At 41.1% G+C, this 27316-nt stretch overlaps 1 protein-coding gene across 2 annotated transcripts in view; it reads right to left on the bottom strand.

Moving 5' to 3' along the window:
* Positions 1-27316, bottom strand: part of efna5b (ephrin-A5b) — a 124437-nt gene that overhangs the window by 88714 nt on the left and 8407 nt on the right. The window lies entirely within an intron of this gene.

The raw sequence follows: 27316 nt of genomic DNA, 5'->3' as shown, positions 1-27316 counted from the left end.
CCACCCACAGAAAGGAATTTTCCTGGAATAATAAATGAGATAGTCCCGGGTCGGAACACTGAAATCCTGTTCTCTAAATGAAGTGTAGGAGTCATTGGCAGCCGGCATACAGCCTGATCCGTAAGAATTTTTACAGGATGAACACTGATTGATAATCGTCATGCAAGAGGAAGGAAGGCGAACGCCAACGAAGTGAGTTCAGCGCGGACTGGAAACAAGATTCCGGCCATCCAAAGCAGCTAGTCGTCAAATCCAGCGCAGAAACCAAACGTCCAAATTACATGCCCTCATTTAGCTTCGCCCTGTCATCTGAGGCGGTGAAATCCACAACTTTTTTTCCCCCCGTCTTTCTGGAATTTTGCAGAGGCTGCAGTTCGAAAAAACTGTAACCGCCATATTTTTATTCGTGAAAAACCTTTACGAAGCCAAACACATGCAGTCGTCTCCATTCTTCCTAACCCTGCCTGGCCCTGACCCTCTCTCTCCCTCTCTCAGGTAGTAAAGAATAGAGGTGTGGAAAGAAATCTAATCCACTTATTTGTTTAACAGGATTGACCCCCAAGAAGCTGGGCTTTTACAATCCCCTTCATACTGCGTTACTCTAGTGGAGCCACCTCCACCCCTTTCCAACCACACCCAAACACTTGCGGCTGCTCACATGGGCCGTCACACCTTACTTCTAAGCGTGGCTGTGGATTTTAGAATACACAGATATCCCAATTTTAGTTTGTGTGTGTTTGAATAAAGTGCATTTGAGAATTAAATAACAAAATGAATCATAAATCTTGCATTTTATGTTTCCGACCAGGATCTGACGTAGAGCCATGGAGAGTGGAACGTGACCAATTGACAGCGTGCTATGTTTGGTAAAATGGTCACAGAGCTGCGACTAGTGACCACTAGTGAAATTTTTGTATTTGAATATTCTTTTCCAAAAATGATTATTATTATCAATGAGTGTGTTTACATGCACTCAATAATCTGATCCTTATCAGATTTCTGCAGTTATCCGATTTTTTCAAATGGTCATGTAAGCAGCACCCTTCGATCTCGAAAGCTGGATGTGAGCTCAGTAATCAGAGTTATCAGTGCATGCGCACTCTTACTCGGATTTCTTTCAGATTTCTCCATCTTCTCATGTGCGAAATAAACAAGCAGCAATGTCGTGATATGGCCGGAAAACGCTTTTGGAGCGATGATGAAACCGACTACATGCTTGACAAAATGAGGGATTTAAATATTCTTCATCTTCTAGATGATGCATCTCATCTTTTCAGCGTTTTTATTTTAAAAGGCTGCAGCATTAAGTTTGAGTTTGCATCACGTTTACGTCACATCTTCGTTTGCGAGTTTACTGGCCAGATATCTGAATATGGTCTGATTCATTCGACCCGGAGTTTCACAAAATCTGATTTTCTGCCCTTATCAGATTATTAAGTGTATGTAAATGCGCTTACTGTTTTGCAGAGTAGCATAAACATTAAGAAGTTTGTTGCTAAAATGCTGAACTAGGGACCCTGGCCAACCTGGCAACCCTGATCAGGGTGCTGGCCGTTGGAACAGCGGTGAGCAACGCAGAAAACTAAAGCAAACAGCATCTTATTCACCACTGGCTGACACAACTGATCACCTTTCGTCAGTGGACATGAACTGATGAAGGTTTAAGTCACTAAATGCCACGCAGGCTTTACTGACCGGTGCAGTCTGGGTACGTTTTAGACTCCATACAGCTTGCTAGTCTGCACACTAGCCAGCAATCCAGAGCAGCAGGAAACTTATTTGGACTGCACCTGGAGTCAAGGCTGAAACTGTCACCTCAGACTAAGAGTCTTACAAGCTCTGCCAAATCGCAATCTCAAATAAGTCTGGTGTGCAGAGCTGGTAACTGCGCGCTACTAGAGATAAGCCAACACTTAACTTGCCAAAGAAATGTTCAGTTCCCCACAGAAGTGCGTGGAGTCATAAAAGCAGTCGTTCTAATGGCTTTTCTGTTTTCAAATATATTAATTATGAAATAAATGGAACATTAGGAAATATTTATTGCAGCACATCTAAAAAAAAGCAGATCAGGTACAGATCACCTTGACTATATTTGAAACTCTTAACTGTATAAAATGCTTTCGGGAGGAGAATTAAGACTCGTTTAAAAATAAATATTCAGACAATAAATTCAGCTCCCCCTCACGATAAAACGAGGGCCCTTGTGGGGCAAAAGCAGCATGAGGCAACATGACCTTGTCACGTTCCACGGGCCTTGGGGCCACGTTTATGCCAGAGGATTGCACAGAGAAGTTGTGGAGACAAAAAGCTTGCTTGTCCACAGGCTCGGCGGAGGCCCGCTAGCTGCTAAACACAGCCGCTAATTCTCTTTGTACAGGAAGCCGGAGGGGACAATGAGCTTTTTCTACCCACAATTAGCTATGTCCAAGAGATGAATACTAATAGGGGGAGCGCATCGCCCATCGGCTGAACAGAGGCGTTCGAGCAGACACAGACTCGTTAGTTCGATCCGAGATGAGCAATTAGGAAAGGACGGAAGTGGAAGCTCGTAAACGTGGAGGGCCGTGAAGCGAAGTGTCAATAGAAAAGCGGATATTTTGGGGTTCGTCTCCTCGGCGCAGTTTTTTTTCCGTCCACATACGCGACGAGTTGCCCGTGGCAGCCCGCACAGCTGGCATAACAAGCTGACCCCTGACCTCAGCCTCAGCTAGGACTTTCATTCACCATCTCTGTGACAGCCAGGCCTACAGAGAGAGAGAGATGGAGAGACAGCGATGGAGAGAAAGAGGAGGAAAAGAACTCGCTCGGCTTTTGTGAGCAGCCCTCCATTTTTCAAAGGGCTTTGATCCCTCCTCAGCCTCATATACCATTCTTTGTTAGGAAGCCTCTGTTTAACAAAAAAAAAGAGAAAGGGAAAGAAAAAGGGCCGGCAGCTATTCTGTCAGGAAATTTGATTAATTTTTGCAGAATGCAGTGAACTGCTCCTCCTCCACGCAAAGCAAATTGACTGGAGTGAAGTCTATTTACAACAGGGACGTAACTAAAAAAGCATCTCAGAAGCTCTGGCTTGAAAAGAGAGGAAAGTAGCTGCGGGTCAAATGGAGGTCCTCAAATAATAGTTTTCATGAAATGTAAAGCACGGTCAGAAGGTCAATTTATTGTGAAAGAAAGCCAAAAGGCTTTAGTAAAGGCAAACAAACAAAGAAATAATTGGCACGTTTGACTGTTTTTTCCCCAAGTACTCAGTTAATTGTTCCAGGTGCCAGTATTCGAATACTGAAAACGCTGCTCAGGCATTTTTTACATTTCGGCTCAGGAACATGGAGAAAATACACAGACTAACAACTCAAGAAAACTTTTATTTATTTATTTAAAGGGCTGTAAAATGTTACTTGAGCATGAGCTAATTACCAAGAATGCTCTGCTAAGGTTATTAAGGACTGGAGAAGGCAGATGTAGCATGGCTTTAATGATAACTAGGCTAACTAAACTATACTAGCTGAGGTTACTTGGGTCCACAAACAGTGGAAATGTATTTCTCTAGCGAATAACATGTAGGCATATAGTCCACTGAGGAAAAAATGCTTTGCGTATGAGTCCAATATTCAGTGCTGCACCAGTTCAAATGTTCTTCTGCTTTTTTGAAAAATAAAACATGTTTTCAAATGTGCTCCCTGCTCCCTGCTAAATTTTCATGGATAATTTCCAGCCTCAATGCCAGTGCTATCACTTCAAAGAGGCCTCTAACTCAAGCCTAACAAACTTCCTACGAAACTCAACTGGTGATATGCAAATAAAGTCTTTCGGGTTGTTTTAATGTGAAAGGGTGCGCTGTAGAGAAACCTATCAACTCGGATTTCTTAACAGTGGTGGTGACAGGAACCACAGGGGGCGATGTCTGCTACACAAATACATCCATTTAATTTCAAATCAAAAACGACCAGTGAGGGACCACATCTCTTCTGAGCTTTCGGTGGTACAGATTTTTGCCTGCACATACAGCACCTCTCTAACAGAAAAGCATTAAAAATCTTATTTTAAAAGATTAAACCACGTAACACCGTCTCAACAATAGCATCAAGTAGTGTGTTCGTGATGCTTTGGATGTCTGGTTCCCATCACCACCAACAAACTGTGAACAAGTTTCTCTAGAACAAAACATATCAAATATCAAACCACTCTGAATGACTTTGTTTACATCTTAGCAAATCATTTGCACCAACATTTTGAACGATCGGTGGAATTATCCTTGTAACTCCTGCAGAGTTAATGGGCTTCCCTAATTTCCAGTAAAAGACAGCTTGGCACTTTTGGAAAATTTTGCGTCTGCATTGCCAGTAAACATCCAGCCTAAAAGAAGCTTCAATGTTCTCCGTTTTGGGGTTATTTATTAGCGTTCGCTGCTCTCCACAGTTTGCTACACTATTTTTCCTGACTCAATTAACTCTCTAGCGAGAGAGGAAAAATAATTGAAGCAAATGGACAATTACCAGAGAGTGAGGGGAGAGCAGGGGAGACGGTATAGGAGAGGGAGCAAGAGAGCAAGGATGATGGGGGTGGTTAGGGAGGGGTTATGGGTTCATCAGAAAAACAACCTGCTGATGACTGATGATGAATTCAGAATCACCCGAATAATCCGGTCTGGTTCATTAAGGCTTATCTTGGAGAAAACAGTTCAGTTACGAGGAAAGAGGCATGATGAAAACACTAATGTCCCACTCACAATAGCCCAGGAACCACAGCCCTGAATATAGAGACCAATACTTCTGCTCAGTGCCCATCTCGAAGACGTGCGCTAATTCAATTACGCCTCCGGTGGTGGGACCGTCTTTGTGGTATGCTTATGCAGCATTTTTTTCTCCCCCATTTCCCCAATAATGTTGTTAGAGCTTATTGGACCCTGGAGAGTGAGCAATAGCCATGTCATAATTAGCCCTGATTGATGGTGCATATTTAATATCAAACAATTAGTGTGCATAGTAGTGTTAAGCGAGAGAGAGGGGGAGAGGGGAAAAAATGATGCCGGACCCTGTCCAAACGTTTATGAAAGCTAGCTCTGGTAAATGACTCTGAAAGGGTCATTCTGTCATTCAATTGTGGGGAAGCTAATCAGCATGCTTCAGAAATAGGGCCTTGCTGTCTGCAAGGATTATTGTAGGTACGGAATTGGTCGTCATCCAAGAGATGCGTTCTAGGTAATTTATTCCACGAGGGACTGTGGTTCCTCGGTGTATGATCTATGAAGGCTGAATGCAAATCCAACTGCAGGACTGCACATCTGTGATAGATTTCCATTGTAGTTGCCTCTCTACAGCTATTAGCATGCAGTGTCGGCACTTTACCTTTACAGAAAATGCAGATATGACATAATCCACCAGTCAAACCCTAAGGATCCTACTGTTCAGATTAATTAAGATCCAGAAAAGATTTTTTTTTTTTTTTAATCTCATTGTGGGCCACAGAACGTTCATTTATATTCACCCTGGTGCAATTCATCTCTGGTGAAAGTCATTTGAATTGAAAAAGATACAGGCTGAAAAGGAACAATTGATTTTCGAGCTGAAGGTTTCAGTTGCTGACTAGCTAATCTTGTTTCACTGTAGGCAAAAGCAAGGCTGATTTCTCGATCTCATGATGCCTCAAAAAAAAGACCAAAGTGGGGAACACTACTGGTAGTCGGCTTTGCACAACAACAACAACGAGAAAAAAGGGGACTCAAAATGAGCAAGGGGCTTCCAGCTGTCAGTCACCAAAGATGCTCTTTTGAGCCTGGTAACAGCACAAAGGGAGTTTAATTATCTCCCTTTGTTATACGCACAACAGATCTCCTTTATCCCCTTAAAACAGGATTCCACCCAGAGCCCAACTTCTCAGTGTCTTCCTCTTCAAACAGAGCACCGGCCACTTTGAAGCCCACTTTGGCTGCCAGCTCATGGGGTGTCTCTTGGCAGGAGCTGAGGGTCATGATGGAGGCTTGGACGTTGGGATGGGTTTCATGGAGGTTGGGAGATAGGCAGACTGGTGCGCCGGTCCTGCCGCAGGAGGAGGCGGAGAGAATGGGAAGTCTTTGAAACACGACGTGGGATGAGGAAGAGAGCTGTAATGGTGAGCTAGTCGCCCTGCAGGGAACTGACTGCTCAAGCCATTGATGCTGCTGGGAGAACTTTGTGTCACGCTGCTGTTCTTTTATTCCCCAATCATAATGGCAAATGGTAGGATTTTCTCATGGACACTTACATATATTCTCTGTCCACGGCCATATCCCTTTGCAATCCGTATCATCTTTAATAGGAATCCAGAGCTTTTTTTATCCATCACTACACATTTCCCTGCACAATTTTCTCATATTTAAGACATGGTCAGGTCATTCATTACATAACTCGGCATCAAAACTATAAGAAAGCTGTTTATGTTATAATAAACGTGTAATGTATGTGGCAACAGAGAACAGTTGGTCATCCCGGGCAATGAATTTTTCCATTTGTTTCAATGTCAAAAAATAACAAAAGCATGGCTTTTTTTTCTTTCCACATCCAAAAATGTATAAGGTTAATACTTAAGATCTTGTTGTGCGCTCTTCGTATTTATTATCCAAGAAAGTGCTCATTTAATAACCCTCTTGAATGAGAGGCTCTTTATGGCTTCCCACGTCAAATGGCCTCTCTTACTTGAAAAGAACTGGTTGGAGACAAATTAGCATTCTTATGCACAAGATTGTACTTCTTAAACAATCTTCTCGTATTCGGCGCGGCACCACAACTGACCCAGGCAAAATGACTGGGAGCCAAGAAAAGAGAGGAGGGAAAGAGCGATAATGAGCCCAACCCAGGACGGAGTAATTTATATCCCCTTTAATCCCCTTTAATTGGGGTAGACATTCAATGGCGTGAGTGGTTCTGGCATTTGAAAACATATGTTTGTAGTTGGTGTTGATGGAGGTGGGAGGGGAGCAGGCTGAACTCAACAATTTGGGGAACCGAACACTGTGCTGGTAGATAATGTTCTCGCTGTTCTTAGCTTAAATGAGGCTCTAAAACGTCAAATCATCCCACGAGGAAATAAATCACAAAGTCTTTTTCAAAAATATATTCGTCACGCCGTAGGTTCAGCACGTTCCTCACTACGCCGAGTTTGTAATTCATGAGTGTTGGCCAAGTCTACGATCCTCTGAGGGGCGACCACATCATGGAAAAACAGCGAGGAACTTTTTTTTGTTGCCGTCTTGTGATTACAGTTTCAGCAAAGCAATGAACTACTACAATGACACTTTCATTGGTGAGGCAGTGGGGAGCGGAGACTTTTTATCAGCGTAGGTCAAACTCTTAAAACTAAAATAAAGACCAGTAGCCCTGCACGTGGTTTCAGCACAGCAAGCGTTTTATACGCTACACCTTAGCTTTCCATCCACAAACCTTCGAACATAACGAGCTCTGAAAGGGGTCTACTGTGGCCATCTAGGCACACACAAACATCTTACAACTTGCCAGTGAACAACGGAATTTATTCTTATGACCTGAGGGACATGAGATAAGCTGTGGCCTCCAGTGACCACCTGGCCCAACACAGTATCCAAATCTCTTCACATGCTAATGCGACGTGCCATTAGAGCGAAAAAAATAACTTATTCCGTTTACATAAGGGACACAACCTCAGCACCAGTGGGCCACGGCTTCAACGTTTTTTCCAGATGGCATCAGATTAGGCCCGGACCTTTACTCCTTCACCTCACCACAAAAGTGCCTCTATTCTCAAATATGCCTCCTCTGAGACGAGGCCAAAATAATGAAAACGGAGCCGCTCCAAATCAGCCATCGTGCTGTGTTTTACAAGTGTTGACTGGACTATGAACCTTTTTGCTGAAGAATTTAGATAAGGAGTAAAAACAGAAGAAAAAAAAACGCTGCTCAAGGGCTTATTGGGGTAAAAACAGGAGCTGGACGTTTTATAGCGTTTTGTTAGAGCTGTAAAAGTTTCCACTGAATAAGGCTTGTTTTTATTTGCCTATTTCCCACATCTTACCCATACAATTGAGCCAGGGAGGGCACACTATTTGCATCCGTCCCCCAGTAATGATTTTGCCTGAGTTTAGAGAAAAGAGGTTTTATTGAGCAGGCAGCGCCATCAACAGCACTCTAGCAAGTCTTTCAATATAATGGAGCCTCCATGTTAGTACCAGTTGCCATAGTCAGTATGTCCATTCTCTGAAGCACAGCCGTTTGCTTGAGCCTCATTGATTGCATGGGTTCATTGACTCCATCGGACCGTACTCTGCCTCCAGAGAAACTGCAAATGGAGCCAACAAAACAGCCGTCCCTCTACCCCCCCATTCGTTTCAATAAGTGCAAATTTGAAATGGTCTGGTTTTCTTGTAAATTGAGGGTGTTCTGATTCATGTAAAAAAAATTAATGGAAAAAGCAGCAGCTGTGATCAAATAAAGCCATTCTGGCGGAAGGCTAAACTACAGGCTTACTCAGCGAATTAATTGTTGCAAGGCTGAAAAACTAGCTCCTTTAAATCTACACCTTGTCAATGTGTGCTAAATCCATCACTCAACCCGGCTGTCTTCAGCCAAGCACACTAATCCTCCCCAAAACCCCGCGTGGCAGACAAAATCATCTGTGGCTAATATTAAGCTTGGGGAGACGGCCGATATCTTGCTCCCAAACTACAGCAGTGGCGGTCCCCACAAATGATAGATTCCCCTAAAGTGTGTGCCGCCAAAATAAGCTCCCCTAGATTCCAAGTGAGCATTTCCCATGAAAGTCCACTGAAAAGTGCTGTTGTGCTGGTCAGGAGGGGGTGACAGACAGCAGGGTCTCCGGCCGGTGCAGCACTTCAGGGCCGTCTTGTGACTAATTAGGGGATTTAGCCACAGGAGCTGTGATAGGACATGAGGAGATTCGTCATTGGCAAGACTTCAAATTAGAAAGAACTCAAATTCAGTTACAGGCTATTCTGTAAACTGTATTTTTCCCACGTCCTCATAAACTCCTTACAATGTTAAGAAAAGAAACTGGCCTCAATAAATAAAGCTAAACAGTGCTTGGCAATTCAGTATCACAGTATTCTTCAATTATACTGCAGTATCATGGTATCAGATGATATTTAAGTTTGCAAAAATCAGGCTTTATTTGTTTTTGTGTACTGCTCCTGTACATTAACCAGGCTATATTTTGGTCTTTCCATCTGAATTTACAGGACAAAATTGTAAGGCAAATTATGCAATAACTGCATGAAATAAATGTAATTTTTTGTATTTATTTATTTTTTGAAAAAGTTCCCCTCAAAATAACAGAAAATGATATATGATCTAAACATATTGCTCCATGCTTACAAGTTACTGCTGAAAGCCAAAAATCTCAGACTCTGTGTTATTTTATTATAATAATTGTTACAGAGCAGATCACTGAAGACCGTCTGTTTATAGTTTATAGCCCAGATTTGTGGAAACATGGGTCGACTTTCAATAGAGAGAAAAAAATTAAAATTACATCTATTATCTATTTGACTGGAAAGAAGAAGTTACAGCTCTCTTATGACACCCACCTTTTTAATGTAGCTTATGAAATATGAAAGTTATGAAGAATATGACAAAGTACGTTTTGGAACCACCGGTGGTCTCAAGGAGTTGAAGAGGAATGTCATATAAACTTGTTGTTGAACTTATTAGAGCAGAAAAATAAAAGCAAAACACTTTTAAGGAAGCAACCAAATATTACCACGTTTTGAAAAATTCCTGTTCACTCAAAAGTAACTTTCAATACCAATTATAAAGTCACATCAGCTCCTATGAGCCAATAAACAGGCTTGTTTTAAAATTTAGAATTATGATTGGCTAATTGCTAATTGCATTCTGTATGCTCGTCTTTGATGTCAGTGCTTCACAGCAATTCACTGCTGTCAATAAATATACATATTTCTCATTTCTCAACACTCCCACTCTATTTGTATCTCCAATTGCAGTTTAAAAGAAGGCATCGAAAAGTACCTTTCAGGAAAAGGTACAAGGTAAAATCAAGGTATTAGAATCTATACTGAAACATTTTGAGTGTTAAAAAAAAGTCAACCAGATGGAAACCGCATTTCCACTTTTACAGACAGGAATCTCGCTTTTTATTTCATTTTTATGTATTTTTAAATATTCTTGAAAACATTCTGAAGCACCCAGCAAATGACATGTTGTAGTTAACTTTTATCTACCAATTCGGATAAAACTAAATCCTAATATCATTGTGGAACACAAATATAAGCATATATGACACATTGCCGAGCGCTAAAGATAGATATCGAAAATCAAATCTTTCTTATTCTCATATCTCTGTTACGCTGCACGCGATACTTTAGAAGTCTGTTCATTATTAACAGATAAAATGAAATCATAAGACGATTGTTTATCTCAAGAGACCTGAGGAACGAAAGGCTATCACATGCAGTATATCGTATCCATCTGTAATAACTGAAATCCAGGCCTGACTTGGGGGGTGAGGCAGCTAATCTTGATCAATCGAGGATTCTTTACTCATCCTTGAAAATCAAACAAACATTATAGTGGACAAAGATCTTTTGAAAACAGCCCGAGTTCACGTCTCGTTCACAATGTCCCGTGATCCGAGAGAAACTAATAACAACAATGCTTAACACACATCTCATAACGTCTTTGTGGCACCGGACGTGACTCCTTGCTTTGTAGCACACTGTACTCTCCACGTCTTTCCTCCAATAAAAATGTTCAGTCTCAGAATTATAAATGCATATCATATTTCAGCCTTTCCACAGTTAAACCTTCTATAAAAATAAAGACAACCATGTTCCATTGTGAGCACAGAAATGCTGCAAAGCCGCAAAACCATCTGAAAAACTCGGACACAAGGTTGCACTGTCACATTCTGTTTGCATGAAAAACAAAAGAGCACATTTTGTTCATCACAAAACATGTAAAGCCATGGGCAACGGCTTGTTTCCATTATTCTGCACTGAGAAAATGACGTAAAGCTAACAGACAGATCGATATATGTATCTTTGAGGTGATAAAAGAAAGTGTAAAAGAGAGAGGCCACAATTTGTCATTAGTGTTGCTTCATTGGGTTAAAAGCCACGTCGTGGTCCAGCTACAGGGCCCTGTTCTCTGCAGGACTCCCTCATGTGGGGGCTAATGATTACGCCAACGCAGACGGTTAACGGCTCACAATGTGGCTTTTTTAGTGCACTGGAACCTTTCAGCCTTTTTGTCTTGGTGCTGCAGCAGCAGAGCAGAGGTTAGCAGCATCACTGAGGCTTGGGAAATCGCCATTATACAGTCAATAAGTGGGGCAGGACAGAACAGTGGCTTATGGAAAGGTAAAGGTTTTCGAGCCAGGTGCTGTAGCTCTTCCATCCTGCATATTTTCATGTTTTCTCTGCTCTAACACATCTGACGCAACTAATCAGCCAATTAATATTTCCTTCCTCAGTTTAACTGCTTGGTCAGGGACAAAGATGTGTAGATTAAGTCCACTCTAGGATCCACTGGCCATATGACATGAAAAAGTAGAAGCTGAATTCATTTTCATATTTCAAATGTTTGAAATATCTTGCTATACTAATAGGTTTTGGTAATGTACACAGAACGTATGCAATGCAGACAGAATTATAAACTAGACAACTAAATGTATTAGACTCCTTAAAAAAACCCAGATTTCTTTTTTTTTTTTTTTTTTTTTTTTTTTTTTTACAGCTTCTTACTTCAACATTTTTATAAAAACCATACGGCGGAAAATGAGAGTCGACATTGAAGAAAAAAAAACAAAAACATTTCAAATGTGTCCAGACCTCACGTTGTGCCACAGAGCAACACCTTTCTATGACGAGAACTAACGAAAAAGCTTCGCCCCAGCAGCGACAGGATTTCCATTAGTTAAGACTTTGTCCACTTCTGCTGTTTGAGTTTCGGAAATTCTAAAATTCAGACATTTATATCTGCCAGTAAACCACCAATGTCAATTCTGATCTCTTTAAAATCGATATCAGGATCAGTCAAAATGCTGGTCGGGACCGTGTTGTGCCAGTCTAACTAAGCTAGTGCACTACTCTAGCTCTTAGTGGAAAAAGAGGGAGGCAGAGCAACGGCAGAGGGGCACTGCGGAGAGCAGAAGCAGAGTGGATGACTGAGCAGAGGCAGCTGCACCTTGTCTGTCCTCCTGCCCAACAGTGGTGGTACAACAACAGAAAGCACGGGGGTAGAATGGGGTAGACATCCACCACCTTGCATATTAAGATTCATGAGCTGTGTGGGACTAAACTGACCTCTACCTATGACCACCGGTGGAAATAGCGTAACGTAGTAGCGTAAGTTCAACTCAGGTTAAAATGTTGAGCGACCTAATGGGCCCACCTTGAGATCAAGGCCCTGTTTCAGTGTTATTTGTAACATGCCCTGACCAACTTTGACTGGCCACTCACAAATGTGTGTCACATTTACGTTCCAGAAGCAGCCACTCACAGCACAAGTGGAATGGACAGTGGGGACAATACTACCAGCACTAGGAGGGTGCAGGCTAGCATGTTCCTTCATGTGACACCACCGCATCTTTTCAATCTGCCGCTAATGCAATGTCATCGGACAACTCGACATGTTTGGAGGACGGCGCTAACGTCAGCGTTAAGTCAGATAACAGATGCCTGTGTTGGCTAGCATCGCGCTAAGTGATGGGATTAGAGGGAGAGCATTCTTGGACTCCCAGTCACAGATGGCTGCATCACCAGTGATCAAACTGGTGATCTCCAAATTATAAGGCTAGTGCTTAGACGGCTGCACCACTCAGGAGCCCCCCAGCTGCAGATTTTTCAATCAGAATGCACTCGCCCTCAGCTGGCTTTGCCTCGCTGAGCTCAAACTCTGCAATGCAATTTTTTTTTTTTTAATATATTTTTTTTTTTTTACTGAATTGTTTTTAATGACTCTTTTTACATTGTTTTATATTTTATTTCTATCATTCAATATTATCATTGCACGTTGGCCAACTGACGTTGTTTTTAAATGTGCTTTATAAATAAATTTGACATTGACATTGACAAAAGCCATGCAGCGCAAAAGCTAGCTGGTAGCCATGCAGCCTTTAGCCTGCTACAGTAAAGCAATTAAGCTGCATCAGAAATCATGTGAAAGAGATGGAGCAGTTTTATTTTAACTCAAAGCCTACTAAATTAAAGGTTATAGTTTTAAAATGATCAATCATTTTTAAGTAATTTACTGTTATACCTTATAAACAGTCCCCGCTTTGGTTTAAAAAGCATCCGTTTATGATTGATATGATTTACAGGTTCTGCTGCCGAAGTCAACAACACCACTGAGCTAACACAGCGATAGTAGTACGGCCTTTAAAAAGCCGCTAGGATTTACGAGGAAATGCTGAGTCAAAGTGGACGAGGGTTTATTTAAAGGAGTATTGAAATACACTGCAAATCTAATTCTTATGATGCATCTTATTTGTGAGTATTTCTGCTCTGTCAACTAGCTGTTTCCCCGAACATCCTCATCAGGAGTACAGCGATTTGCAGCAAAAGTAGTGAATCTTTCCATTCGCCAATAATGAAAGACTGGAAAACAAGAGGAGAGCACACTTAGTCTAAATGCAGCCTAGGTTTTAAACTGTAATTAGGGAGTGACAAACAATCATCCTAAGTGTGCATGCAGCCATCGGCGGCCTCACATTGCTCAGGCCCGAAGACTGAGGAGCTGTCCAACGGGTGTGTGCTGTTTTAGTGTAATGGCTTAATTCCTATTGATCACGGTGGAGGACTGCAGAGTAAGGTTTCTGCAGGGGGCAGCAGCAGTCGTTTCAGGCTTTAAAAAATTGTGCCAACAGTGCAGTCACCGAAATGTCAGGAGGAGAGGAATCCTTTTTATCTGTCATTCTTTCTTAGTCAACACACATGAACAGGCAAAGAAAGACACACTGACACACACACACACACACACAACCACACTGTGACCCGGGCATGTGCTCAGAGACTGAGGTAAGACGCAGCCCAGCTTGAGAGCACAGAGGTCTTTCTCTCTTTTCTTTCCCGAAAGAAGCGAGGGATGACAGCGCTCCAACGGGTATGAAAGAGGAGCCAGGGATGAGAAGGTACGAGTCTGCGACTCTGGAGAGGATTTAATAAAAAGCCACCGTACAAAGGACAAGAAAGCAAGGGATGAAGCCCCACAAAGGCCAGGTGGAAGGGAAGAAGGAGAGCGGCTGCTATTGATGAGTGAACTCTGACCTACGGGAGCTGGATGTGAGGAGGGAGAGCAGAGCTCTGAGAACGTCATCCAGACAAACGGAATTAAAACCGCTGCAGACACAGTGCAAAGGCAAAATCCATTCTGCCACTCGCTGCGCACTTCATACGCCGCACTTCAGGTTCAGTGAGTGAGTTTACTTCTGAACCAAATCTACACCTAAACTTTTTAAACATGAATATGTTTATTCATAAAGGATGGACTGATGTACATACTTAGAAGGCTGTGCCACCGGGAGCCCGACGTGAGGCAACCCCTTTAAAAAGTTTTATTACACACTTCTAAAACTTAAGAATTGCTCCACTAATTTGCATTGAAGTCCCTGTTGTTCCTGAAAAGTAACCCTTTGAACGATTTAAAGGGGTTAAACATATGACAGTAATACTGGTTGAACTGGTAAACGTGAACACAAAAAATCATGGTTAACCCCATCAAACTGCCCGACTCACCGGTGACTCCTCTCAGTGAACTTAGTGTCTGCCCCTTCTCCTAAATCTGTCACCAGGAGGCGTTACAGCAGATGCATGATCATGGTGGTCAGTCAATGCATTAACATGTATAATCAGTGCTTATTGTGTCCTACGGTGTTTTCTAGAAATGAATAAAAAACGCACAATGTTTTGTTTATGTTGGATGCACTGTGATTTTTTTTCCCCCTCATTTTGAGCTCAATTCATTTTGACTATGGGTTTCTGTGTCTTATTTACGCTTAAGAAATGTGACCATCAAAAATGGAGTCATGTTTTACAGCTGATAGCTGACCATTATGATAACTATACAGGTATAAAGTATAAAGTTAAATCGTTTTTATCAGTTATCTGAATTTTTGCCCTTAAGATCGTCATTGGGATCAACCACAGAATGTTAGTATGAGACAGGCTCTAAACAGCATACATATTTACAATACAAAATTTCAGACTGACTCAACATATTAGGCCATCTGTTGGTTTGAATATGACGGGCAAATTCCTCAAACGCCCCCCTTTCAGCTGGGGAGCAGTAAACTGCATTGTAAGTATCGTCCATGTGGGCAGTGAGGTGAATGGTATCAAGGTTTCTGAAGAGTAGTGAGATGTGAAGGATGAGAGGTCAGTATGTCAGAATCCACCCCCAGACCCTTACCCCGCCCAATGCGCTCAACGAGACGCTAATGTGTCCCTCTTTCATAGATAATTACTCACAGCAGGGGAAAGGGTGCATTTCCTTAATGACAAGCCTTTGAATGACACAAAGGAACGTGGCAGGCATAGCCATGAGCATGGGCATGGCTCCATGCCCCCCACCAGATGGTGCCTAATCTGTGTGGGCAAAAGGATCTCGATGGGCGATAAAGCGAGCCAGACTGACCACACCCAAAAGGAAAAGGCAGGGCAAGAGGCTTGGTCGCTTCACTTGGTCACTCCTTTCATATCACAGCTAGTAGAAATGAGGTCAGCAGAGAAGACAGCATATTGACAATGTATGCATAGCGAGGTACACATAGCGCTGCATAACTATAAAAACGTTCATATTACACGGTAATATACTGTGTATTACACTGCATCATATGTCTTCTTAGATGTTGTACACTATTCCAACTCATTTCTCTATATCGTTCATATTCCAGATAGCATATTTAAGCATATGTGCACTGACCAGGACAAATTCCTTCTAGATGTACCCAATCTTGTGAAAAACAACGGACTCTGATATCCACAGAATAACTCCGCTGCGTAAACATGTGGTCTACCTGACTCTCTTCAGAGTCCAGTGCTGCTCACAGGACAATGGCATCAGCGGGATACTTTATTAGTTGTTTGGGTTCAACCGCACTGACCTGGCTCCACTGGAACAGAGCTGCAGCCTCTGGTGGGCCAATCTAGGAACTCCTGCTAACAAAGGAAATCGCTAGAGTCCAATGAAAACTCCAGTATCGACTACAAGGAACTGATGCAAGCAAACCTTCCTGATTTTTTCATTCACAGAGGCAAAAAAACTGTATTTTTCCAACTGCAATGCTGTTTCCTTAATCCAGTCACACCAACGCAGGTTAGAAGAAAAATCCTCTTTTAATCTGAAAACAGTAAATATCATCATAACAAACATCAACATAACCTGTGCTACCAGTCTGTATCAGGCTACACACAAGAAGAATATCTCAGGATGTTCAAACAAAGCCACGAGTACTTCACACACACAACCTTCGCATTTTTCTCTTCATTCTTATTTTATCCAACTGTTTATCTCCCACAATGGAAAGACCCCATAACCCTATTAACTATTTCTTCCTCTCTTCCACCCAGCATGCTGATAGCTGATTCGGAGACACAACACATGGGTAAAAAGTATCAGAAAAACAAGAATATCTTTAAGAAACTAGGAATAGTGTCTGTACTGTGGGGCTACACAAATCGACTGTTAATCATTAATGGGAAATTAGCCTTCGCAAAACAGATATTACAGTAACTGCCCTAATAAATCTAGGGATGCACAATGATATCAGAATCATGACATCAGCAGATACTTTCTTTAGTAAAATTCCCTCACACAGATATTTATATTTGATATTTCAAACCGCTATTTAGTGTCCACTGTACTCTGGAATAGCACAACATGTAGGCGATAATTGGCTACGGAGCTAAAGCGTCTGCAATTTATCCATTCATAACTAGGCTTGTTATAGTTATTACATAATCACCCGATTACAATTATCCAAGCTACTTGCAATTATTTGAGATGACCGCAATTATTTTCCACAGTTGTTAGCATTCACAAAAAAAAAAAAGAATCAGTTCCATAGACCTAAATACATATGAAACAGCAGGAAATGCTTTATTACATTTACGGCATTTGGCTGACGCTCTTATCCAGAGCGACTTACAGTTTGACCATTTTTTACACAGGTAGGCGAAGGTGGTGTTGGGAGTCTTGCCTAAGGACTCTTATTGGTTTAGTGTAGGGTGTTTACCCAGGTGGGGATTGAACCCTAGTCTACAGCATAGAAGGCAGAGGAGTTACCCACTACACCAACCAACCACACTTATTAAGACACTGTCCTCACAAAAAAAAAACAAAAAAAAAACACAACTGTTCTAACTTGGGCTGGTGCTACAACAACTATAGAGCGCAGCAGTGAGTAAAGTTGGTTTATTTGAGCTGGAGTTGGGTCTTTCGTCTAATGGGATCTATTACCTCTCAACAGCTAGGAAGCAAAATCAAGGCACTTGTACTTGTGTTTGCATATAATGAACAAAAAAAGACCATTAAATTTGTTAACTGCAGTTATTTACAAGGCAATTAATCTTGTGCTTCAACTTCACGATTGTCACAGGCCTGTTTGTAACCGTACAGAATTAAGCATCACATTTCTTTAGCATTCATATCGTGTAACCCTACAAAAATCAAAGCTGGCAGCAGCCACTGAATAAGATGTAAGGGCTCACCATATAATCAGCTCCTCCTTACAGCATTACTGGCATCACCAGGTGCAGTTCAGTGAGGGCTATAGAGCATTAAAAAGCACAGAAGTCATTCTGGCCTTTCTCGCGTGACCCCTCTAACTCCTGTCAGCTTCAAACAGCATCCCAGGACCTTTAATTAAACCCGAATGGCATCATCATCTGAGCTCAACTGTAAATGCAAACCAAATCTCTTCCCTTCTTAACCTCTATGCATTATATATTTTCCTTAAAGGCAGAATGAGGGCCACCCAACAAAGCAATGGGTGACACCCCTTCGATGCACTTTTATCACAATGCAGATGCGATATTGATTGGCCATTCTGGGAGGCAGGTAATGGCACAAGGGTATTTAAGAAAAAGAAAGAAAAAAAAAGCCAGAGCAAAGGGAGGGAAATCAATTTATCCTGCTGTAATGGTGCATAGCCTTTTTTGCCTTATTTTTCTATGCAAAATAGGTTGAAAAGACATTTTAGGGCAGCACTGGTTACTTATAACCCATGAATGGCCCCCTTGGCCCCCTCCAGTGATCAGCAAAGCCAGACTTTTGCTCTGTGATACGATGTTTCAGCTAGTTGGTCATTACCAATAGCAATTACAGGAAAGGGTAGCTTGCCGAACACAGTACAACTGATGTAAACAACAATCCCTGTTGAAGGCATATGCAGTTGAAGCCATTTAATGCTGAACACATATTTACCACGTTAAAAATAAATACATTTCTGGACTTTTATTCCACAAAATACCTGAAGTAACACTCATTTGGAACCATGATAAGTCAACATCAATCATCACAGCACACCACAAAATAAAACAACTGTGATTGGTTAGCGGATTCACTCACATATTGCAGCTTTTCATGTTGTGTGTATTTGCAAAGGCCAATTTGGCTTAAATGGCTAACACCAGATCTCCAAAACATACATTACACCCTGATTAAAACGACACTTTCACCGAACATTTAAAATCAGCATTGCACTCAAAATCATACGCATCATACTGAGATCTGGTACCACACAACCAACAGAAGTCTTAGAGACGCCCGGCAAATGACAAAGCTTTTTCTTTCCATGCATGGCAACACGAAGTGCCGGGACCAGCCTGTTTCTCATTGGCTCCTGCTCGCTGTCAGGATCATAGGCGAATCCCTTAGAAGGCGGTGGTTGGCGGTTGGTGTGGGGCTCCCGCATCGCGTGCCAAGAGCCATCAAGGGAAAAGTCGACAGCCCGACCCACGTGATCACGGTAAGCCCCCCTCTTCACTTTCCAGACGTCGGGCACTCATCGGCACAGCGCGGCCCTGCACCACCCACCCAAAGCCAGCCACCATCACGCTGTAAACCCAAGCAAGCGTGAGAGAAGGCCTGGTGACAGACTCGAAATGTGGCGTGAAATGCACGAGAAGAGAGCCCCAATGAACCCGACGCCCCAAAAACTTCCTTTAACTCCTTAAAACTTACGCTCAAGAAGAAAGAAGTTCAGCTCTAGAAGCAAGTATATAAATAATACTGAAGCCTTCTATATTCCAAAAACAGTACTGTACAACAATAAGGAATACATAATGAGCACGGAAATACAGCGCTACCAGAGAAATGCTTTTCTTAATCCGTGTTAAGTTTCTTTAACCTTCTAATGTTCAGCAAGGAAGCAGTTGACAGGAATGTAGAGAAATCTATAGAAGAGACTATCTAAATAGACCCAGCACTGGATCCAGGCCACTGTACCACAAGACCCTTTAGAAAAACTCAATAAAAAGATGCAATGAAATGCATTATTACTCTCAAAAACACATGTGCATGTAGTCAAAGGAAGGGAAAGTAGTGAAGTGATTAGAGTATTTCTAAATATTTGCATGCTGAATCAACTACATTCTGGGTTTAGGAAGGCTTGAATTTGTGTAGTGGAATTAAATGCATCAGATTTTGAATCAAATAAGTTTGGTCATTTGCAAAAAGCACTTATTATTATTATTATTATTATTATTATTACTCCACTTCCAATCTTTTATATTTTATAATGGCAATGAATTGAAGGACTGCAACAATAGCAATTGTTCTGCTTTTTTTTTTACTGAAAAATATAATTACTGATCATAAACTAGCCTATCTTTCTAAACGTATTATATCAGCTTACAATATTAAAAAAAAAGATTTAATTTCAGAGGCAAAAATTCAAGAAAATAATTGCGGATTGATTAGTAATGAAGATTGTGGATTCAATCAGATAAGAAGGATAAGTCATACTGTGGTTCATTTTCAAAATGCCTTTGTGCCGTTGCATCCTAAATAAGTGAGCACTCGGGAGAAGCACTGGGAGGAAGATTCCCTCAATTAACATCACAGCGAGAGCAGGAGAAATAATCCATAGCTACTCAAGGCAGTTTCATTTCTGCCACAACACACTGGGCCCGACTTGGAATACACAAGTATACGGGGGTCCGACCATGAAAGACCTTGACTTAGGCTTAATGTTGTCTGAGACGGCCAATTTGACTCATTTTCCCTGCATTCCTTGGATAAGCTTTCACTCTCTCACTTCACTCCACCCCATTTCTCTCACGTAGGAAAGTTCTGATTTTACCAAATGCATGTAGATTCTAATACTAGGAGCTCAAAAGTGACATATGTGAAATAGTAGTATGGTGTTACTATGCGAAAAAAGATTAATAAATAAAAAAAATTAAAATAACATTACAGTATAAAGGCCAGTGCAATCCACAACTACGTTTGAACAGTGCAGCAGTGATGGGTTTCTTCATTATAGCTGCATGTTACTAAAGCCCTTGTTATTAGTAAGCATCATTCAGAGCACTTGGTGGATTGACTGAATGCATCAGGGTGTCTCCTGAAGGTGCTTAGACCAAGAGTACACTCGTAAATCCTCTTTATGTGTGTCCTGGACACACAGAGGCTAATGCTTCCATCAGATGGCTTTATGACTATATTGTAGGGATTCAACATACCATAAAAGCATTGTAAAAAGTGGGTTTGGGCATAGTGCTTTCTTTGGACGTCTAATTACCGCCGTGGCCAGACGCACTTTTACTGTAGAATTACCTCACTCCTCCATGGAAATATTCACACTCAGGTCCAAAAAGAATATTTCCCCTTTTGATTAATAGACAAATTAAAATTTGGGAAGGAAATAAGACTCCTTTACTGGCAGTGGTTTTCGGGGTTTTTGGAATCCAGCATTGATTTCATAAGGTGCATATCCATGGTGAACCAAAACCAAAACTGTAGAAAACTGCACATTTGGGCCCATAACTAATTTTAATTCACATGCCGCTGTGCTACAAATATACGTATTCCCATATTTCTCGGTTTTGTAAAGAGGATTAAAGATTTCCCACAGGGGTCCGTAAGGCTGTGGTGTAGAGTTCATTCTTAAGCGCAGAGGCCCGGTAACTAAATACTGATGCCTATTGTCACTAAGAACAAAGAACACCTCATTTGCTGTGTGGCTTAAGCAAGGTGTAAACACAGGCTCCGCTTCACCTTAGGTCATGTTTACACCTTAACAGGAGGTGCTAAGGTGGCAAATCTGTGCTTCTGAAAGAATATGCATTTCACAAAGGGAGAATGAGGCAGAGGAAGGGTGAAGGTGTTGATTTGAGTGTAATCGCATGGTTTAATCTTTCATTCCAAACATTGACGGGTGGAAAATAAAGCAGTAGGTCATTCATTTCAGCCTGGGTGGTGTTTGTTTGTTGGGCACTACTTACGGAATGTCGTTTGCGTATTAGCTCAGAAATCATGATGGAAGCAAGATTAAAAATCCCTCTTTCCTTCCCATGACTGGCAAGACCTCACAAAGTAATTCTGTGAATTAAATAAGTTAGCATGAGTTCAAGTCTTAGTTTAGTCTTAGTTTAGTTAAAGTTACCTTTACACGGTTTTTCCCCGAGAATGCGATCCAATTCATAGCAGCTATTTTTAAGGCATTAACTCATTGTCCTCTTCAGTCATCGCCTGCTTCTAAATCTTCAGAGAGTTGACATTCTGGCCCAGCTCAATGTCAGCCCTTGTTACGGCCAGCGCTGTCTGAGAGCCCCCACCTCTCTGAGATTGTGGCGAGCTGTTACACGCAAAGCCCCCCTCGTCCCTCCTCTCACAGACTCCCCCGCCATCGGCCCCTGACGCTGCCGCCATGCACCCGCCTGCACTTTCGCTTTCTATTACTTCTGCTAGTCTAACTTTTCCACTTCTGAGCAGCATCAATTATGCACTAAAATAACACTGGGCCCCAGCCCGGCCAATATGACATAAAGGCCGATTATGGGTGTGAATAATTCAGACACCTTCGCGCCATGTAGCTCGCACTTGCGCAGAGCAGAGCAGAGCTTCTGCTGCTGATGTGCCGGGCAGCTCTTAGTATGAAAATGCACCCCCCCCCCCCCCCCCCCACAGTTCTCCTCCTCACAATCCCCAATCAGACCAACCACCTCCCTTCTTTGGTAGCTTGAGGGAAAGTGTTGTATTATTGAGTGCTCCCAAGGTTGGCTTTGTCATTGAGCAACTTCCATAAGAACAACCAACACCTGTGGAAGAATGCTATGGAACGTTCCAGCTCGTCACCTCATGAATTAAAAAATGAGACCCGATGTTGATGACACTTCTTGAAATCTGCCCATCTAAATGAACAAGTCTTTCTTCTATCTTCTTGTCAGGTCACATCCCTGGTCATATTAAACATGATCCATCAAATTCCATGTAAAAGAGAAAACTTTTGTTTTCTCATCAATTACTGATGAGTGTAGTGAGTTCTGTCTCCTGGGTTTGCATTACACTACCATGCACCAGGAACGTACAGTCAAACCAGTCTGACTGCAGTGTTTTGACGATTTTGAAGATAAGTAGGAAATAAGTTAACCTTCTCTAAAGAGAACTCACTTCTGCCCCTTTCAGTCACTGAACAGTCACTGTTCATTTGCTGAATTTCACATTTTACAGCACTTCAGAGCCAAGTCTGATACCGGATGAGCAGTGTTTTTCTCCGTGATTTTTGAATGTAACATTTAATAAAAATAAAAAAAAAAATTATAATTAAAAAAAAATGTGGCCCATGCAAAGTTTTGATCTTTTTCCAGTATGTTAAACTGAGCAAATGAATGGAAAGTGTGCATTAAAAAATTGCAGAAATAAGGCATATTTAAACTTGGGGATCAGGAATTTTTAGGACAGATTGTGATTTCACTCTTCAGTGACTGGCCTAATTTCTTTTAAAATGCAAATCTCATACTGTGTGGTGTAAACGAGCACATTAAACAGACTAGCACATCTCCAGAACTTTCTATTAACCAAACTCGCTATAAAAATTATCATCATTATCTGATCTTCAATAGGCCAAAGTGGCATTTTGAATTTTTCACATTTTAAATCAGCTGCTTTTTTAAACAACATGCATCTAGTATAGTGCTATATTGAAAGTAAGAGGTGACCGGCTGTTCAGCACAATGATGCGTAACTATGCTACAGCATTTTGGTTTGGGTGAGGATGCAGTTACCCAGCTCGTTATTTACCTCATAAATTTGCCACACAGACTGGCCAAAATAAAACCAGTAAATCAGCCGACTACCGATTTTGTGTTTTCAGAAAAAAAATCTGCCATTTTTGACCGATTGCGTTTATTCTCGTTAAGTTTGTTCCCTGTAAAGGGAGTTTTGACTCATTTTCACTTTGGAAATGAGCAAAGCATTTCATTTATATGGGGGTGGTCAAACTTCAACTGTACACCAATAGCCAATACTTTCATGTTTCACTCCATCTGCCCACCTCAGCCAACTCAGACACCCTCCTTAATATTGTGCTCTGCTATTAAAAAAAACACTACAGTACAGAAAACACCTGACTTCAGATTTCATGCTGATACGACTCTCACACATTAGTATTCCTAAATGAGTCTTATTTAAAGCTCCGAGCAGCAAAGCACCTTTACATTATGTGAAGGTTCTTTAAATGTTCAGCCTTTCTTTAAAAAGGTAACATTTCATTTAAATACATGGTTATTAAAAGCATCATCCACTGACAGGATTACGGAACCAAAAGTGGTGCTTCTAGGGCGTCACTCCAAATTTTTTTGGCACCTTTGGTACATATTGGTACATATTCCACTTCAGCCGCTTATGTGTGGATTAATGACTCTCTACGTTGTCAGTAAATACAAAGTCATACTTCACTAAGTAGCATCTTCCAAGACAGTGGTAGCATCAAAGTAGCTATGCAAAGTCACCAACCTATCAAAACCTACCCAGAAGGTTCTACCCAGGATTAACCCGATGCTCACGACTAGTGTCACAATAGCCTAACGCAACAAAGACCGTAACCACAGCTTCCAGTCACCTTTGCTTTCTCAACATGGCTGCCATGACCTCCTTTCCTCGGAGTTGCGTGCGAAGGTTTGCCAGCACAGCTTGTCTGTGAGATCACAAACAGCTTTTAATATTTCATCTCCCACCACCCTCCCCCTTCCTCCACCATCCAGCCCCCACCACCAACCACCTCCCTAAGGTTTAGCGTGTGCTCCAGTCCTATACAAGGAAATGCTCTATCCTTCCCCATCTTTCCTTTGGCCAATCAGCTTACAGCACTTATTACACCCACTGCAGTATCATCCTGACACTTTTCACGCTGGAAAACCACAGCCAAAGCCAAGCTGATGCACACAAGACCAAAAACAGAGCAGTATACCAGAAAAAAGCATTTCAGAGGCCACACTTTTGTTTTTACTTTTAACAAAATAATAGAGAAACTGTTGTTGATTTTTTTTCATAATTTTGTTCTCTCTCTCTCTCTCTCTCTCTATATATATATATATATATATATATATATATATATATATATATATATATATATATATATATTTATGCATATGCATATTTATATATATATATATATATATATATATTTGCATGATTAGATGATCTGATGAATTATATATATATATATATATATATATATATATATATATATATACATATACATATACATATATATATTAATAATAGTTTATCGCTATTGTCAGAAGAAAACCTCATATCTCCAAAATGGTAACTTTACAGGAGAAGGAAAAAACATACTTTACTTTCAGTGTAAGTCAATGGAACCAGACGTCTTTCCTAGTTATGGGCCATTTCTTTTGGTCCATTCTTCATGAAATTTAAACACAATGTAAAGACCAACAGGCTTTTTTATATTATGTCAAAAACTGAAAAACGACAAAAATGGAGATACAAGGTTTTCTTCCGACAGCAGCAATATATATATATTTATTTATTTATTTCAATATTTCGTGTTTGCTGAAGTCGTTAGAAGAAAACCAGTATAAAACACTGAATATATGAATGTCTGTTTCATACAAAGGCAGCATGGTGTTTAAGGGGTTAAATAAATCAAAATAAAAAAAAAGAAAAAGAAACGAATAAATTAACAGCTTTTAATTTAATGACTCAAGTTTAAAGTGTTAAGCTTTTAAACTTAGATAAAATTAAGATAAAACAATTTAGAATAAAAACTAAACACTAAATAAATGAATGACTTTCATCAGAGTTTGAGTTTTAGATGATAAAATAAGAGTAAATAAACAACCAAAATATTTTTACAATAACTGAGCCATAAGCACGGGGTATAACGAGTTAAAAAAAATCTAAATTACATTAAAAAAATAAACAATAAAAAAAATTTTAAAAAGTGAACATTTTCACAATAACTAAAAAATAAGCCAATGGTTTAAAGGACTAAATAATGTAAAATCAAGCAAAAAATAAAATAAGATATAAAATAAGCAAAGACTCTTATTTTATTATACACTTTGATTTCTTTTACAAGAGGTCAATAGAGCAAAAACCTAGACCTACCACAGTCAAGCACTTGACCAACAGAGTCTGTGTCAATATATTCCTGCATTTGTGCCTTTGTGGTGGGGAGCGAACTGGAATGCCGGTGGCGGCCTTTGACTGGCTACACATGTTCCGTGAAGACGAAGTGCTGTTGGATGGAGGCAGGTGAGGCTGAACAGGGGGGGTCTGTGTCGGGCCAAACTTCGTTCGTCCACCAGACCCTATAGTGTGAATTAGCTGGTGGTTTCTTACGTCTGCGTCTACTGCGTGTCTATTTATTTGACTTTGGAAAAAAAAGTTTCAAAAAGTGCAGCTGCAGGCTTTTATATGGAAAATAGCTTCGGCTCGTGTTTAGATAACAAACGGCTTATTTTTCACGTGTCCTTATTCTTTTTTATTGTGTCAACATCCTTCTTTCAATAAAACGACTGGAAAGCAACTGGCAGTAAATTATAGATTATTCTATTATTTTTGCATGGCTCGTTATGCATTTGCTTTAATATGTTGCCATTTCTAATCCCAGGATTTTGGAGCTCAATTAAAGCTTGAAAACCAGAGTGGCCAAACATCAGATGTGGAATTAAACCCGACTTGCCCTTTGTGTCTCGTCGGAAAAGTGGCCACATTTTATTTTTCCACATCAGCCGCCATGTTGGGTCAGTGGGAGAGCTAAGAAGCACGTGGGGGGCTCTCGCTCGATGAATTCACCTTAACCATCTGTGTCCCTGAGATTGGGGCAGCTTGTCCGCATTAAGCAACCGTCACTCAACCAGAGCAGCCACAACACTTGGCCTAAATCAAACAGCCTACTGCTAGTACACCCCTGCACATCCCCTAAAGCCCTGGGCTTCTTACAGAAAATTTAAAGGGCCAGTAATCACTGATTAGTCCAGAGAGAGGGGAAACCCAGCTGTCCCCTCTCTTCTGGACTGCTCTGTTTATGAGGAGGAGGGCAAAGCGGGAGATCAAGAGCTGAGAAGGGGAAAGCAATGGCACCCAAATAAACCAGATTTTAGGGGCAAATCAATCTTCCTATGCACAGATGTCAGGACTTGCTCATCTGCAATTAAATCCTGATTGAGGCCTTTAGAACTTTGATTGCTAGATTAGGGTCAACGATGAAAGAATGAGCGGAAATTAAATACACTGTCCTAACAGAACTTCATCTCCACAACAGAGAAAGCGAAAACAGTTGTTAGCTGTAGCTTTAATATCTTTTAATGGAATGATATTTTAAGCCAAGTACTTTCCAATCATTTCTTTCGGTCATAAAAATGTCCACGCAACTATAAATGCAGCTGCTCTTTTCAAATTGGTGTTTAAAAAAAGCAAAAAACTTTGCACCAAAGATAGTGGCCAAGGCAACGTTTATCACCTATGTTTAACCAAAGGACTTTAAGGCACTCCAGGGCCCCTCTTAAGTCTTATTTATCTCATTAGGCATTTAAACTAATTAATATGAATGTGGAATGAGAGCAGAGGGGTTTCTGTGGTGGGAAGGAGGGAAGAGGAGAGAGGGATTTTAAGAGGAAGGGGTTTTGTGTCACTGGACAATGAGCTGATGGCTTTTTAAGCCCTTTAGCAACTTCACAGTATTACCTCATGAATGGGGGGGGGGGGGGGGGTCCTGAATCTCAAGAAGCCAGGGATACTCTTGTCTAAACAAACAAACGGCTTTCAGTCCTCCACTCGGAGAAAGGTGAATAATGTGACAGCCATTTTCAGGTGGACAACAGGTCCACATTCACAACACACTCGATTGTGGTCTTAACTTTGTA

The sequence above is a fragment of the Pygocentrus nattereri genome, chromosome 28 (assembly GCF_015220715.1).
Source record: "Pygocentrus nattereri isolate fPygNat1 chromosome 28, fPygNat1.pri, whole genome shotgun sequence".
NCBI classification, from domain to species: Eukaryota; Metazoa; Chordata; class Actinopteri; order Characiformes; family Serrasalmidae; genus Pygocentrus; species Pygocentrus nattereri.
Note: the sequence above shows the minus strand (reverse complement) of the source record. Positions and strands in the feature narration are given on the sequence as shown.